Raw genomic sequence first — 17,999 nt, 5'->3', positions numbered from 1 at the left:
ATAGACTGAGTTTTTTTATAAGTACTGCTAGAAGCAAAGATGTATTAAATCTAATTCATTCAGATACTTGGGAAGCTCATGTAACATCTATTGGAGGTTCATGATATTTTGTTTCATTTCTAGATGATTATTCCTGTAAGGTATAGATTTATCTTCTCAAGAAGAAATCTAAACTGTTTTCTTGTTTTAAGAGGTTTAGAGCTTCGGTAGAGAATCAGAAAGGTAAGACAATAAAATGTCTTGGAATTGATAATGGAGGTGAGTTTTGTTCAGTAGAATTTAATCAATTTTGTAGTGAGCATGGAATTGCAAGGCAGTTGACGATTGCTAGGAAACCACAACAAAATGGTGTTGTTGAACACATGAATCATACAATCATGGAGCAAGCTAGATGGATGCTAAGTACTGCTGGTTTTGAGCAGAAATTTTGGGGTGAGGCTATAATTACAACTTGTTTCCTTATAAATAGATCTCCCACTACTGGTCTTGATAATAGAATTCCAGAAGAAATATTGAAAGGTAAACCAGTTGATTACTCATTCCTCCATATTTTTGGTTGCAATGCTTATGTACATATTCCCAAAGAGAATAGAAATAAGTTGGACAAGATCTCCACAAAATGTATTTTTCTTGGCTATGTAGAAGGTATAAAGAGGTACAGATTGTGGGATATTGCTGCCCACAAGATTATTGTTAGTCGAGATATGTATTTTAATAAAAATTCATTGAAAAGAGGTAAAGAACAACAAGGTATGGAAGTTATTCCAGTAGAGGTTGAAAAACATGATGATCATCTAGATGTTCTTGATGAAGAACAACCAGATGCAGAGCAACTAGATGAAGATAAACCAGAAGAACAACAACCAGTTGAGCCACATGGTGAATCATCACTTATTTTAAAAAGATCCAGTAGAGTAATCAAACCACCTGTAAGGTATTCTCTTACTTGTAATTCTGCTTATGCAATACTTACTGATGTTGGTGAACCTAGTTTATATCAAGAGGCTTGTGAAGATGAATGTGCAAGCAAATGGAGAGATGCTATGGAAGAGGAGATGGAAGCTCTATGTAAGAACAAAACATGGGAGCTTGTGCCATTGTCTAAGGGGAGAAAAACTATTGGGAACAAGTGGGTCTTCAAGTTGAAGAGAGATTTAAATGATAATTTGGAGAGATATAAAGCTCAATTAGTGGCCAAGGGGTATGCACAGAAATCTGGTATTGATTTTGATGAAATTATTTTTCCTGTTGTATGATTAAGTAGTGTTAGAGTTTTTTAGCTCTTGTTGCTAGTCTTGATTTGGAGTTAGAATAGTTAGATGTAAAAACAGTCTTCCTGCATGGTGATCTCTTTGAGGAGATTCATGTGCAACAACCAGAAGGTTTTGAGGAAAGAGGCAATGAGAATCTTGTTTGTAGGCTGATAAAATCGATGTATGGTTTGAAATAGGCGCCAAGCTGTTGGTGCAAGCGGTTTGATTCCTTCATGTTGATTTTGGGTTTTAGTAGATGTGAGGTTGATCATTGTGCCTATTTTCAAAGGTATGATAATGGTAGTTTTATTATTCTACTACTATATGTTGACGATATGTTGGTAGCAGCTCCCAACATGTATAAAACCATCCATTTGAAAACTCGGCTTGCTAGGGAGTTTGAGATGGACTTAGGCAGTGCAAATCAGATTCTTGGAATGAGGATACATAGAGACAGAAACAACAAGAAATTATGGTTGTCGCAGAAAACTTATGTGGAGAAGGTTTTGTAGCGCTTCAATATGTAGAAAGCACAACCAATTTGTACTCCATTTCCTATTCATATTAAATTGTCTTCTGAACAGTGCCCTAACACAGAAGCAAAGAAGACACAGATGTCTCATGTACCATACTAATTAGCAACAGGAAGTCTTATGTTCACCATGGTGTGCACTAGACCAGACATTGCACAAGTAGTGGGAGTTGTTAGTAGGTACATGGTGAATCCTGGTACTAATCATTGAACAACTGTGAAGTGGATTCTCAAATATTTGAAAGGCACTTCAGATGCTGCTATTTGTTTTAGTGGGAGTAGTCTTCAAGTTAATGGGTATGTGGATGCAGATTTTGTTGGAGACAGAGATAAGAGAAAGTCTACAACAAGTTATGTTTTCTCTTTAGCTAGAGGTGTTATTAGTTGGGTGTCGAAGTTGCAGGAAGTGGTGGCATTCTCTACTATTGAGGCAAAATATATGGTAGCAACACATGCTAGCAAGGAGGCGATTTGGCTTTATAGACTTTTGGGTGAATTGCAAGTGAAGAAAGATAACATGGTACTGCATTGTGATAGTCAAAGTGCTTTACACTTAGCACAAAACTCGGCTTACTATTCTAGAGCAAAGCATATTGATATTCAATACCACTTTGTTCGTGAAGTGGTGGAACAAGGGCAGATCTCTTTAGTCTAGATTCACACTGATGTAAGCCCTACATATATTATGACGAAACCTATTAGTGGAGAGAAGTTTATTTGGTGCAGAACTTCTCTTGGTCTGCAGATTATGTGATGATAGGTAACATTGGCAATGGTCTTTCAGTAGAGGAATTATTCATGAGTTTGAAATTTGACTTCAAGTGGGAGAATGTTGGAATGTGAAGTCAATTAGGACTTTTCTTCCATATGTGTCATACAAGTTGTCTTCAATTAGGACTTTGCTCCTGTATGTGTCATACATGTAGTTGTGTGAGTCATACTTACTATATTTAGTAAGTTGTCTCCAACTAGGACTCTGCAACTCAGTTGTGTTGACTTAGTAAATTATTAAGTGATTCATAAGAGAATCAAGTTTGACTCTATATGTGTCAACCTTGTAGACAATTGAGAGCCACATATAGGCTTAGTCAATAATATAACTATAGTGGTGGCATTCGAAGAGTTAGAGGTGGCAAATTTGAGAATTTAATTATTTCATTAAGTTTCTCAAATTTGTATGTATATAGAGTAGCTCTTCCTCCTTTGAGAAAAAAGGTCTAAATGGCTTTGAGATTGTTGTAACTCTGTAATTCCTGAGAATCAATATAAAAGACAAAATTTGCCCGTGGCTTTTTACTGGTATATGTATACCAGGTTTTTCCACGTAAATCTGTGTGTTATGTGCTATTTTTCTTCTTTGCAAATTTTATGCACTTGTTATTTTTCTCACACCAAAAAGAGAGACGTTTTTGTGCTTCTCTAAATCAATCAGATCCTTAATTCTACTTGATGCAGAATCTTGTCCGACGATAAGAGCCTCCACAATGTACTTCGTGTAGGAGGAGCTGAAGAAGTAGATGGAAAGAGATCTCCAGATGTACCGGCAAGTGCTGAAGGATGCACATTAAGAGAATCCATCCTCTCTTTAATCTGCTCAAATACATGTTGATGTAGAAAAGCAACGGAAGGCGTGGAAGCTCTGAGTGAGTTTCCTAATCTTTCTGCTCATTGTGTAACGAGAAAAGAGATGAGAGTATGAGGGTACAATGCAGTGCTGTGTCAAATCAGATGCTTCCTCCAGAAGAGCATCCAATTCGTTCAACCAACTATTTACCATGAAAGGCAAAGAAGGGTGAGAGGATGTGTTCAGTTTGCCACAGTTCAAAGCTTTTCTATGTTCATTAATTGAATTTTGAGAAGCAGGACCTTGAGGGCATCCAACTCTTTCCTACATCTGATGGCAATATTGATGTATTGAATAACCTGACTTGCAGCCAAATGAATGGTGAAACCAATCATTCCAGGGATGAAGCCAGGATCACCCATTTTGGGGCTACCTTAGAAAGAAAATTGGAATTCTACTGAAAGTCTATTTCTGAGGGAAAGCGAAGGAAATGCAGCCAAATAGTAGCTAAAGCTCCTGCCAGAGAAGCAGGCTAATGTGTTGGTTCCTCTGAGATGCTATTAATTAGTAGTCCTACAGAGACCTCATTAGACACCAATCTTTGTTACATAGGAAAGTGTAGAAAGAACTTATAAAATAACCACGCGGATCATCCGTCCGTGAGCATGTCGTCACGGTCACAAGCTGAAGGCATAATACAACTCTCTCAAAGGCAGATTTTATATCAGTATTCTTACATAATTTTGATTCCCGCAATTTATTCACGACTGTCGATTATTTTAAGAGTTTCTTCTTTGGTTAAAGTCAAAATGTATAATAATTGTCAATCTTGATCAATCCAATTTGAGATATATCAAATTCTTACCTAATATTGACTCCCTCAATTTAATCACTATTACGTTTGTGACTTTTTCATCCACTAAACAGACTTTTGCGGCTCTCTCTGCTTGACTAGACAACATCTGAAAGCCATGTTTGAGAAAATATGGGAGAAATATTGCAAAACAGATTCGACCCGGCTTCAAGGTCCACGCCCGTGCTTTAAAACTTTCCTGGGTACTAATTTTCGTGCTTCCAGCGAATGGGTCAGAAATGTTTGAATAGAAAAAAGCAGAATGGAAACAAAACATTCAGTCAATCCGTGTATGATCATGGACATTGAATTTAGGGGTAAATTTTTTACTTCGAATTTAGGGATATTGCAACACTTTTTCTTGCCATCGAAAGGCTTCTAGGTAGTATTGGTAACATGGAAATTTCATTTTCTACCATGTTTAATATATTTTTTCTTGTCATCAAACCTGTTAATTTTTTTATTTCATTTATATGTAATACCAAAATTTTCGTGAGTAAATATTATGTATTTGCTATGCAATCAGTCATTATTAGTAAATTTAAATTGAAATATTTAAACTAGTAAATTCAATTGAAATATTTAAACTAGTAAATTTGAATTGAAATATATAAATTGATTTAAATTCAAATAAACTTTTTATTATTGTATATCTCTATTTTATCTCTATAGTAGTAGATGTGTATTTCTCCTTCCACTTTAAATGATAGCATTTAAGTATCTTCTCCATGGCCACAAATTACCCTTGCTAAAAGCATGGCTCAATTAATATAAGTTCGCCATGCTCTAAGCAATAGGAAAGCAAAAACTAATTAAACAAAATTTATATAGCTATGATGAGAAACTATAGACTTACAAACAAAAAAGTGAAAGCCAATAGTAGGGTAGTTAACTATGTTAGGTAAGTAGATCTCGTCTCCTTCCATCATCCCTCCAATATTTATGGTCTCTTTTTTTAAGAATAATTTTTGAAATGGAAAACTATGAGAATCTTCCATAACCCACTATATGATTTTGAAATTTCCAATATTTCCTAAAAACATATTTTAAGAGTACCCTTGAACAAGAGGATGCATGAATTCTACTAGCAAGGTTTATTGTTTGGCTAGCTCTATATTAAATTGGAGTCTATAGAGAGCTCACTCCCTTATCTAGTACATTCAGAGACAAGAGTAGACATGGATACAAATAGGGTTCTAACCTCCTCTCCTATTCATGCCTTCTCCAACTTGGACTACTTAGGGGCCAACTTCCACACATAGATTATAAAAATGATAGGATCAAATCATTGCCACATAAGGTCACAAAACCCCATGAACCTAGGCCACATACATAATGGGGAATTATGATTGTAGTAACCTATATTAGAATAAAAAATCAACCAACAAATAGGAGACAAGATTTATGCCATGATTACAAGACTTGCCTTCAAACAGAGGGGGAAATGATGAGACAACAAAATTTCTTATGATTTATTGAAAATTTTCATATTTTTGTTGAAACATATTTGTGTAATGGACAAAATGATATAACTAATTAACTTTAAGCTATTAGAAGTAGATTATGAAATGGATTTTCTACACTTTTTTCTTTCAGAGTTGGATAGGCAAATAATTGTATCAAATTTATTTTCTATGTATATTGTTGTATTTATCACGAATATAGGAATTAGTGGTATCAACATGACACAAAACTAATAAAAAGGAATGGTTTCCACAAATATTGGATAGTTGGAAATAACACTATCTAAATAGATGAAACCAACTCTACAATTAATTTAGCTAGCTCAAATTTAGTTGGGTAGCATTAGAATGCATGGAAAAAAAATCTTCTAGTTTAGGAGGGTAGATAATGGAAATATCATTTGTACCATGAATCCTTGTGATCAAATATGGGTCTTAAGTCAACTTATTATTTTCTAAATAACATGTGTAGCTATCAAATAAACTTATGTCCATTGAGATTATAAGGCCCTACTTTATGATCTTGCTCCTTCACTAATTTTAGGGAAAACATCTCTCAAACCAAGAATAACTTAGACTAGAGAATTGCAAGATTGTCTCAAATCATAGTTGATAAGAAGTTTTTATCATATAACTAAAACTCCTCTCAATTAAATGAACGAATAAATTATTTATTAGATATGACATTTTAATAGAGAAGGAGCTAGTAATTGAAATATTTATCAAGTTAGATCATGGAGGGAATAAGATGGTGGGGAACCAACAAGTTTTAAAATCAAATATTTGAAATTCAAGGATCAATTTTGTGGCTTTGGATCCTATACTAGAGAATTGACCTAATATAAGGGAATACCAAATTTAATTGTCAAAATGTATTTCTAGACATAGGGGGTAATAAATATCAAATATATTGAAATATGGGTAAATATAGATGAGATAAGAGTAAATTCATGTGAAAGTTTTAGAGTATGAATTAGTGATGGTTCAAGTAATTATCCCAACTCCATATAACATTGCACTACTTTTTAATTTGTAATTCCATAATTAAGCTATTCTATCAAATGAGTCTAAAAGATAAGTAGGAATTAACATGTAAATACCTATGCAAATTTCACCATTACACCACTTAAAATATCAATGTTGAGTTGATTCAAAAGATGGGCAAACACTGTTGACTCAATAGAACTATGAACTAGAAAAAAAATATGCATGAGAGATCTCATTCCCAACAATAACACCCAAATACAATTTTGAATCTTGATGACAACAAACATAACATCGTTAAAAATTTATTAAAATTGAATATATTAAATAAAGTTAAGTTTAAAATAAATCCTCAATTAAAATTTATTAAAAAAAATTTCATTAAAATCATATATGTATTTAACAATAAATATTGCCTAAATCCTAACTAAACACAATATAATAGAAATAATGAAAATATACCCCCTTACTAGAGTTGGGGAATCAGAATTTTGATTCCCTCTAGTTATATTCTTGGACATTGGATGCATGGGGGAGTTCAAGCATATAAAATGTCACCTAACATAATGCATAGTAGCTAGTTAGGCTCTAATTAGGCAATGACCTTCACTTTATTCAATGTAACACTTTCTCTATTTCATAGTTCTATCCCATGAGAGGAATGGAATACAATTTTTTTCATAGTGGAACAAAGAACATCTTCAAACCTTCACTATTGCACGTGCAACTAAGGAATTCCAATATAAAACTTATTATTGGTTATTTGTACAATTACTAACAAAATTACACCATTTAAAGCCATGCATAAACTCTTATGATGATCTTGGATACCTATTTCAGACTCTTTGGCCAAATCAAATTAAATGTTATAAAAATAATTTTAGAACCTTTTATTTTCATTATTAAAGTTCATAGAAAACTACACACAATTCGACAATAAAGGTGTCCATTGCTTATTGCATGCTTCCACAGTTTGGAATTGACTTATTGTAAATGTTCACATTGTAGTTTATTTTGGACTTGACTCATTGGTCAATGTAAAAATTGTGATTTATTTGGAACTTGACTCTTTCATTAGTGTTCACATCATAGTTAGTTTTTGACTTGACTCATTAGTCAATGTTCACATCACAATTTATTTTTTACTTTACAAATTGGTAAGTGTTTAGATCCTAGTTTATTTTTTACTTGACTCTTTTGTCAATGTTCACATCGGAGTTTATTTTTGACTTGACTCATTGGTCAATGTTCCAATCACATTTTATTTTGGACTTGACTCATCAGTAAGTGTTCACATGAGAGTTTATTTTCAGCTTGATTCATCGCAGTTTATTTTAGACTTGATTCACCTATCATGATCAATAGTCATATTACAATTTATTTTTGACTTGACTCATTGATCATAGTTCACATGTCAATTATTTAAACTTGACTCATTTATGAAAGTTTATATCACAATTTATCAATTTATTTTTGAGTTGACTCATCTATCAATATTCATATTGCAGTTTATTTCGACTTTGACTCATCCGTCAGGTTCACATTGCACTTTATTCTTTAACCTAAGAGAGATATTTTTTAAGAATTTGGATTATTATGAGTCACCATGAATGTTCTCATTTTAAAAAAAATCTCTTCCTCATTTATCGCAGACCATTCCTCGCACGTTACTGAGCCTATAATCCATTCAAAACCTTCTCACTCTTCACGAAAAGGGTCAATTCTATTGTAATCGGCAATGTACAGGGTAAAATAACTTCATTTTCAAGAGTCTTCGGTCATACCAAATTAAATCTTCACATGAAAATTCGCCACATTTCATTTGTATTATTAAATTTAGTAGCGACTTGTAAGCAATCGATAATAGAAGTATCTACGCGTCTGGAGAAAAGGAAAAGGAAATTGGGGATTCTTGCCTTCTAGGGTTCTCAATCTAATCATGTAGAAGTTTAGTATTGCAAATTTCATAACATAAAGTTTAGGGTTGTGTAAAAGTTCGTTCAAGATTTCAATTTAGGATTGGTGTTTTGAATTTGAGGATTAAGTTTGCGAAGGAAAATTTGATTTTATCTAAAACATAATTTATATTTCACACTATTTAAATCATATAGAATTTTAAATTAGAAACGGGTGCACTTTCAATAAAATATTTCTTATATGCAATTAATATTTATGCATTCTTGTTTGTCAATTTTAATATATTTTTTAGTATTTGTCTAGTTTTAATATAGAATAAAAATGGGCATCTAACTTTATCCTTAGGACAAAATGGTACCGAGATAAGAGACAATCTCTATTAATGTATCGTGTCAAAACAATTATTTAATAAAGTTGAGGAGTAAATGATTTGCCTTAAGATGGCATGCACTTTTTTTTAATGTGAAATGTTTAAAATAAATTCAAAATTATTGTTGTTGCCTTGCCTTCCACATTTCTCTCATTTTATGGTAGCACCAAACTAATATACAATAAAGATATGAGAGTGATGTCATTAGCAATAAAAATTTGAGAGTATTTGGGTCTTTCTCTCTACCGAAACCTTCATATACTGCCTTGAGCTTGTCTTAGTCTGCAATTTACCTTCTTTCTTATCATGTCATTCTCTAAACATGCTGATGATGGATCACAAAGTGTGATTTGAAATGTTGATGCAAAAAAAGTCACAATCAAATCCAGAAGCAGTAATAGATATCACTTTTTTTTTTGAGAAAAAATAACTTTTTAACCTACACAAAACAATAAAAAGACGAAAAAATAGTATTTTTTTATAATCATATAAAATACAAATTAAATTGAAACTATAGAATTTTTCATGATTTTTTTAATTATGTTCATTCATTGATTAAACTAATTTAAAATAAAAATTCAATGAATGCAATAGTATCTTATCCTTGGAGGAACTAAAAATTGGACAAATGAAAACAAACACTACAATAATAAATCTATAATATATAAAAATTATTTTCAACATAATATTAAAATTTTGTATTCGGTATTATAATGATATATATTTATATACCATTATTTTAACACAAAATGTATAAAGACAAAAAATGATTAATTTCATCTAAAAACTGAAACATATCGCTGCACCAAAATTCACCATAGTAAAAATGTTCACCATGACGAAGGATATCATAGTAGCATTTTTCAGATGTTTCAGTTTCTGTGGTAGATAATGTTGTTGTTTGAACCTTACTCTTTGTCTTGATAAAGTTTTATTCCTCTGCAATAACAAGTAAAACCTTTGAACAACCATACACTCTTATCTTCTCTACACTCATCAAATTCCAATAACATTGTGGTATCCTTTGCAATGCCTCACACTTCATTATTGTCAATATTTTGAGTGATGGCAGGGCTCCTCCTTCCACTATTGGTAGCTACTCTATCTTCTCCACCTCTACCATTATTAAAGCCTCTAGCTTGAGAAACGCTCCTCCCTTGCCAAATTCTTCTGGTAACTTCTCTATGTTAGGGCACTTAATGGTCTCTAGATTCTTAAGATTCTTGAGCTTTTGCAATGGAGGTAGTTGGTTCAACATGTCATAGCTGCACAATCTAATGTAGTCCAGATATTGAAATCCACAAATTAAATTCTCTATATGGTGTAAGTGAGGACATACTAGACAGATTGTCTTCAATTTTTACATGGTAGTCATGTCATGAGGTAGCCTTTCCATATTTGTGAGATACAAATGTATATGTTGCATCTACTTCATGGTTCCCAAAATTCCTTCTCGAATTATTTCACCATTATATGTAAGTGCCAACCTTTTTAGTTGGTTTAGGTTACCCAAATCCTTAATTGAAAGCTGACCTCTTCTCCATGCATTCCAAGCTAAATGTAGTACCCCTGCCCTAATCAATTTTTAATCTGAGTTTTATCTTAGTTAGTTTATCATAATATAATGATTATAGTCAGATGTATTGATTTAGTGCATATCTGTTAATGTGGTTTTCACACTAGTTGTATGCAAGTTGGTTAGTGTTCCTATTTCATGGTATTAATATTGGGCTAACGCTTTCATTAAGTTTATATATGTATGCATGTATGACTCTTGGTTGTAGGAGATTTCAGGTACAACGCCGCATGAGTGCGAGGTTAGTCTTCACCTGGATTTGCAGGTTTGAGTGTACCTATTTAATCCTTAGAGTTGGATTAGGTGGTCGTAAGACCCTAGTTGACCATAGTCGTGCTCAAGTGAGCATCATCAATCGTCGTCGGTATTCCCTTTTGGTTGGGTTTGCGAGTCGTCTATCTGCTTGACCTTCTTGGTTTGCGTGTTTGGTGTGTATGGTTAAATTGAGTAAATAGTCCTTAGTATTTAATTTGATTAAATATGTGTTTGTGCATTAAAGATTAATGGACTAAATTAAACAGGATTTCTTTATGTGATTTATCGTTAATTTGAATTGCTTGATTTAAATTGGGAGCAAGTTCAACTAAATGGTTAAATTTAAATATTAAATGTATTATGTTTATGCCTAAGAAAAGAAAGATCTAATTTTAATTGAAATAGAATTAATTTTATCTTCTTGGCATTTTTGAAATGGAAAGGTTAAATTTAATTAATTTAGAAAATCAATTTTAAATTTGAAAGGCAAGTTTAATTTGTTGATATAGTTTAACAGAATCATTTTTGTGAATTATTTTAAATAAAAAATTTAATTCCAAAAATGAATTTTTCTGGTCAACCTTTCCCATATAACCTAGACTTTTGGAAATTTCGGGGATGGAATTTTTTTTGGAGAAAAATATAATTTTGGAAAAATATTTTGGAGGAAATTTGGGGGTTTTGGGAGGAAGATGGTTTTTGGAGCTTGCAGGTTGGGCTCTCCTTCAAATCTCTTCCAGGAGTGCGTATGGAGGTAGGAATTACCTTATTTGTCTTCCTTGTTACCAAAGAAATGGTCTGTGGTTGAAAGAAAAATGTTTGTTGTTAAAAAAATCAAGCTTTCAAATTGATTTTAGATTTAATTTGGATATGTGATTTTAAAACTATGCATATGACTGGTGTTCTTGCAAAAACAGTTGAATCATTGTGTTAAAAATGGTTCTTTTTGCCCATATATGGATTCTTGTTGAAAAAATTTATTTGGGGTTTTGATATTCCTCAATTTGTTTTGGGTGTTTGAAACCCATTTGTGTTTGGAAGGAAGAATACCCATCAAAAAAAAAATAATAAATAAAAAATGAAACCAAAACATAATTCATACCAAACTGATTTTCATGGCAAATCGAAACTGTGTTTTTTAAAAAAAAAAGAGAATATTTTAGTCTCTGGGAGATTGTATTTTTTTACTGTGCATTTTTGACAGTAAAATGTTTTTAAAAAAAAAAAAAAATTTAAATAATAATAATAATTTATACCCATGTGGCAGGGCACAAACCCCCACCACGCGGGAGGTAGCTTGCTACCAAATGGTAGCAGCGCTGCCCATGGCAACCGCTTGCTACCATTTGGTAGCAGTGCTACCTTGGGTAGCGTGAGCTCCCAAGGGGGGGCCCACATGGGGTTCCACATGGGTACCCTCCCTCCCCTTATTATATGATTTTTGGTTTTCAAAAAAATAGTAACGTGTTTTCTTTTTTTATATGTTTTTTTTTAAATTAAAAAATATATATATATATTATAATTTAATATTATAATAAATGTATTTTTAATTAAGTTTATTTTTAATTATGATTAAATATTCGTTAAGTAATAAACTATGATTAATTTGTTATTAATTATTTGTATAATGGAAAGTGTACATTAATTAATGCTCAAATTTTATTTTATTATTAATGAATATTTTTCTAATTAAATACTTAATATGTTAATCCCGTTATTAATTATTAATTTGTTATATTAAATTAATCGTGGATTAATAAATATATTCATTAATTAATAGTTAATTTTGGATTCTTCTATATGTGCGTAAGGAAGTAATTTTTGGATTTTGGAAATGATTATCTTAATTTGGATTTCGTATATATTTATGTTTCCTTGATCCATATAGTGTAACTGGGCTTGGAAAATATGAAACTGTAGAGATTGGTTTTGAACCAGTATGTCAATGATGTTTTAATTGGAGATTAAATATCTTATTTAATTGGTTAATGGTTGTATGATTTTATGAATGTGAAATTGGTTTAAGAACTCATTATGGCTTTTATGTGTGTTCGATGCTATGAACCTTAGAGAGTTAGAAAACCAAGAACAACCTATACCTAGATGAGGTAGATAACTACAATCTAATATAGATCATGTAGAAAACTTGATCAACTTTTAACGTTTAGATCAATTCAGAAAAGATTGTATTTGCTGAATATTACCTATGCGAGTTTAATTTCTGTATTCACTTTTGCCTATGTAATGGCAAGTCGTGCTTTATCTGATAGGACCCTATCATATGGAGTGATTTGGGGTACTTGTTTCAGTCCTCGGTTTTGAGTTGACTGTTGTTTTGTGGTAGTGTCATAATTGGTCATATCCTTTGTGTGGGTGTCGAATGATGATTCGTGTTTGACCATGGTTGGTCAGGTCTCTGGTTAGAGTACCGTCAGTAAGTGTACCTCTTTTGAGTTGCGTTTGACCAAATGGATGTTCCCTCCTTTTTGAACTCTGTTCGTCTAACCATGTCTATTCCTTGGTTTTTGAGTTCGTCTGAGTATAGTCTAGTGTCGTATGGGAAAGTGGCTTTCGATTGGGGGTCGCGCCCAAAGTGGTTGTTGGGTAACCCTTCAAAAGTGAGTCTAATAAGTGATAACCTAACAGTAGATTAGGATGTTAATCTCTAAGTAAGATAATTGTCCCTCACCCATGGGATGAGTGCTAACACAGATTCAACATGCTATGAGAAGGCCTGAAATGGCAAACCATCATCCTTGTCTTCACGAGAGGGTGTGTGGGTCCACATGAGGCTTGGATGGGCCGGAGGCTCGGATTAGGTTGCCAGGATAACCCAGTGTATGGGGCTGGAACCTATGAAGACCTGTCATGGTAACCATACCAGGTTGTGTGATGACGCGTGTCACTATGTTCACTAGTGTGTTGTTGTATTGTCTGATAGGAGTACCTTTGTGGGTCGTCCTTTTGTCTATACCCTTGTGAGTACTTGGTTTCATGTTAGACCTTGGGTGGTGATGACTTAGTTTTGTGGATGCTCTCCTGGACCTTTGTATGAGCTTTGATTATGTTCAGCTGGATCCTTTCCTTTTCAAGGATCGTTTATGTATTAATTGACCAATGCGGTCGTTTGTATATTGATTATGTTTCGCCTTGATGGCAGGATTGTAAATTATGAGAACCTCATGTATACTTAACTTTATTAATTATCAGAGGGGTCTTGCAGTTGAGCAAACCCGGAGGTGTAGCCCTTTAGGGGTGAACTCCGAGATCATCTTGGTGTTATGTGATGCTTTCATTTCTTATATTTCATGTTTAGTGTTAGCATGTATGAATGCCATTTTGATCAAATGCATAAGTGGTTTAGATGAGACTTATCGTAGATGCATGTATGCAATCGTCTTTTAAAAATGCAATAAATTGGATTGTGAAAGAATGTAACTTAGAGTAGTGGAATCTATTCAGTTGTTGTTAAGGAAATTAAATACGCATGGAAATATCTCATATGTTTATGATAAAATTCTAGTGTGTTAGAATAGTAGATGCATGGCTTATATTTTAATGAAAAGCTTGAATGTAAAGTATGAATGAATCATAATGGATAAACATTAGCATGTGATTTATATTTCCATCTTTTGAAAGAAATTATCCTTAGTTAAGAATTATCTCGTTTTAAAGATAATCAGCTTATTGGATTAATTGTGTGAGTTAAGTGAATTGTGATATTTAAGTAATCTCGTTGGGAAACTCTTTAGGTGTTAGTTGATGTCTTCCGCTATGTAATCTGAATCTTTGATATCTTGTTGTATCTTAATGTGGTGTAACTTTTAAAAAAAAATTATTGCACTCTATTCTTGTGTTATGGCTTAATCCCTTTGGGGTTTCCTGGCCAGGCATTACACTATATTTCTAGATCCACCTACATTCAGCTACTTCAAAGACATAAGGTGTGAGATCCCATAAGGCATGCACTGCAGGCTTGGACAAGAAGCAAGATTCAAAAGTTTTAGGGAAGCTAATTTAGAAATGCTGGATGGGAGTTGCGTAATATCAGATTGATAAAGATCTAATACTTGAAGGGTTCTAAGGTTTGTGATAGTGTAAGGCAGTTTCTTGATTGGCACACAACATAATCTGAGGCAAACTAAATGCTTCAAACGTCCTATGTTTTTTGGCAAAAACTACAGGGTAGTTCATGACAAATCGAGGACCTTGAGAGTGGTCATACTCCCAATTAATTCCTTTGGAATTTATGTCAAAGAAGTATTACTAGCCAGTAGCAAGTAGCGGATATGGGGAGTTGTGAATGCCTTTGGAACCTTTGTCAAACTGTTGTTCCTTACAAAAATTTTGATTTCTCCCCCACAGACATTAGTTGGAAACTCTCCTAAACCTTTGCATGTCTGAAAGAAGCGTTTTTCTTCCTTTTCAGCAATTTGGTGTGCTAAAAAGTGGTGCAATACATCATGCACCCTGAAATTGAGCATGTTTCCGTCGTAATCCTTCATAATTGGTTCGATAAGGCATTGGCCCACTAAAAAATTGATGTATAACTCTCCAATTTGGAGAGGATCCGACCCGACTACTAACCCTTCTCCAGTCCAATACCTAGTAGCAAGTGCAATATGAATGACTTCATCTTCTGAGAAAGCAGCGAGGTAAAGGAAGCACAACTGCAAGGAAATTTTGTAGCCCCCCAAGTCGGCTAAAGCATCATAGCTTAATCTTAACTTGCTTGAAAGGGAGTGTGTAACATCCTTCTGCAACCTTTGGAGTGCGAATTCCCATTCATTTGACTGAGAGACGTCTGCTATTGCCTGCCGAACTATCTTTATGGCTAATGGAAGCCCTCCAAACTCCTTGCAAATACACCTCTCTATTTCTTGGTCAATGTTCTTGGGGAAAAATCCATCATTGTGTCTATTCAACTCTTCATTTTCTGTCGGTGTCATTTAGTGTGTAGCTTTGTTAGGCAAACTAGCTTTGGGAACCAAGTCTATGCAATGACTGATACTTCTCATAGGTGGTAATCCATTAGGCACATTATCTGATATAATGTATTCATTATCTTTCAACAACTCTTTTATCTCTTTCGGTTGTTCTTCTTCATGCTCCGTATTCTCAATCTTCTTAGGAACTAAAGAAAAACACACATTCTCATGTCTCATTCCATCCAAGACTTTCCTTCTATCCACCAAACAAATTCTAGCATTCGTACAGACTTCACTCTTCAAAGGCTCATCCAAGGGCAACAAGGTTTGCTTCATCCCATTGGCCATAATAGTGTATGTATTCTTCATCCCATCATGTATTGCCTGTCTATTAAACTGCCAAGGTCTACCCAACAAAAGGTGACAAATATCCATAGGCATAATATCACACAAGACTTCATCATTATAACTCCCAATTTTTAATTTCACCTAACATAACATTTCTAACACTTATGATCATCCTGAATCCATGCTATCTGATAAGGCTTAGGGTGTTTCAATCTTTTCAAATTCAACTTATTCACCATCTCTTCTAAAATAAGATTATCTGAACTACCACTATCAATAATAACTTTACATCACTTATTGGATACCTTACATCTAGTCTTGAATAAATTCTTCCTCTACAAGGGCTCTTCATCTCCTCCGGTATGACACAAAGCTCTCCTCATCATCAATAGTTCTCCATCTTCTGGTTTATTAGCTGATCCAATGGGGCTTTCTTCCACCACTGCTATTCTCTCGATATTCTCTATCTTCTTACATTCGAAATCATGACGTCCTTCTCCTCCATACTTATAGCAAGTTCTTCTAAACACTCTCTTGTGTTGTCTTCTATCATCTTTTCCAAAATTATCATTCTGATAGCCATCTGGTTCTCTCCTCGGGTAGAAATTTCTATCATCTTTCTAGTATGAATTACCTTCCTTGCTTACTTCCTTGTCCCTGTTCTGATCCTTACAGGTTTTGAGCTACCTCCATTATATCCTCTTCCTCCTTGAAATCTTCCTCTTGAAAACCTTCCACCTCTACCTTTCTATCTCTGCTCATGTCTTTTGTTTAGCTTCTCTTCTTCTTTGAGGGCATATTGGTAAGCTTCTTCAATACTATGCAATTTGATCAAACTGAATTCATCTTGTATAGACATCTGCAATCCATTCAAATATCTTGCAACTTGTTCAACTTCATCATCAATATGTCCAGATCTGATATTCAACTTGTAACATACTTCAATGTACTCCTTCACACTAGATTCCTTCTACCTCAAATTTTGCAACTTCCAGAATAGATTCACTTGATAATCAATTGCCATAAATTTTGATTTCAACTTAGCAACCATCCGATCCCATGTTTTGATCTTCTCTTTACCTCTTCTCTATCTATCAACCTGCAAATGCTCTCACCAAAGAGATGCATGACCTTTCAACTAGGTACAAGCATATTTCACCTTTCTTTCTTCTGCAGTGTTCTCAAAATAAAAATATTTCTCCATCTTTGAGATCCAATCCATCAATTCATCTAAATCCAACTTTCCATCATATTTCGGTGGGGTAAAATGATGTTTAGTATTCACCCTACTCAAAACCCTCAAAAGCTTTCTTTGTCTGGATCAATCATTAGTGAGTTTACTTGTTCAGGCAAGAATTCTTCTCCTTCATATTCACCCACATCTTCAATATGTCAGCCTCTTCTCTGGGTTGTCTCAATGACTTCCAACTAGGCTGCAAATCCTCACAACATTTCCATCACAGTAGGGTCTGCATTCTGATGCACTCCACCATTCCTATTTTCTTTTTGCACCATCTTCATGCCAGTCCTCTATAGTTGTAGGCCAGATCCACAATTTTCCACCCTACAACAAAATTTATTAGGACAACACAATCTTTGGAATGAAAGCTCACTCTGATACCACTTGGTGTAGTCACTGGTTAGGGGGGACCTCAAAGAGATCAATCTGGACCAGTTAGCAAGAGTAAACACAATGGAAACACAAGGATATGATGGAGGCAATGCAGAATTGAATGAATTATATCATGAAAACTATTTACAATGAACTGGTCACAACCAAGTTACAAAAACCTAGTCACTGGCATGCTAAAACATGCTTAATTATAGAACAGGTCACAACTGGGACCTCAAATCTTAGGATCTATCTTCTATGTTCTACATCTTAATTGATCTCTTCTTATCTTCATTCCAATGCTCAATTACAATGATTTATACGATCCAAGGGTATCCAAACAA

The sequence above is a fragment of the Cryptomeria japonica genome, chromosome 5 (assembly GCF_030272615.1).
Source record: "Cryptomeria japonica chromosome 5, Sugi_1.0, whole genome shotgun sequence".
Classification (NCBI taxonomy): domain Eukaryota; kingdom Viridiplantae; phylum Streptophyta; class Pinopsida; order Cupressales; family Cupressaceae; genus Cryptomeria; species Cryptomeria japonica.
This window is presented reverse-complemented; position numbering follows the sequence as displayed.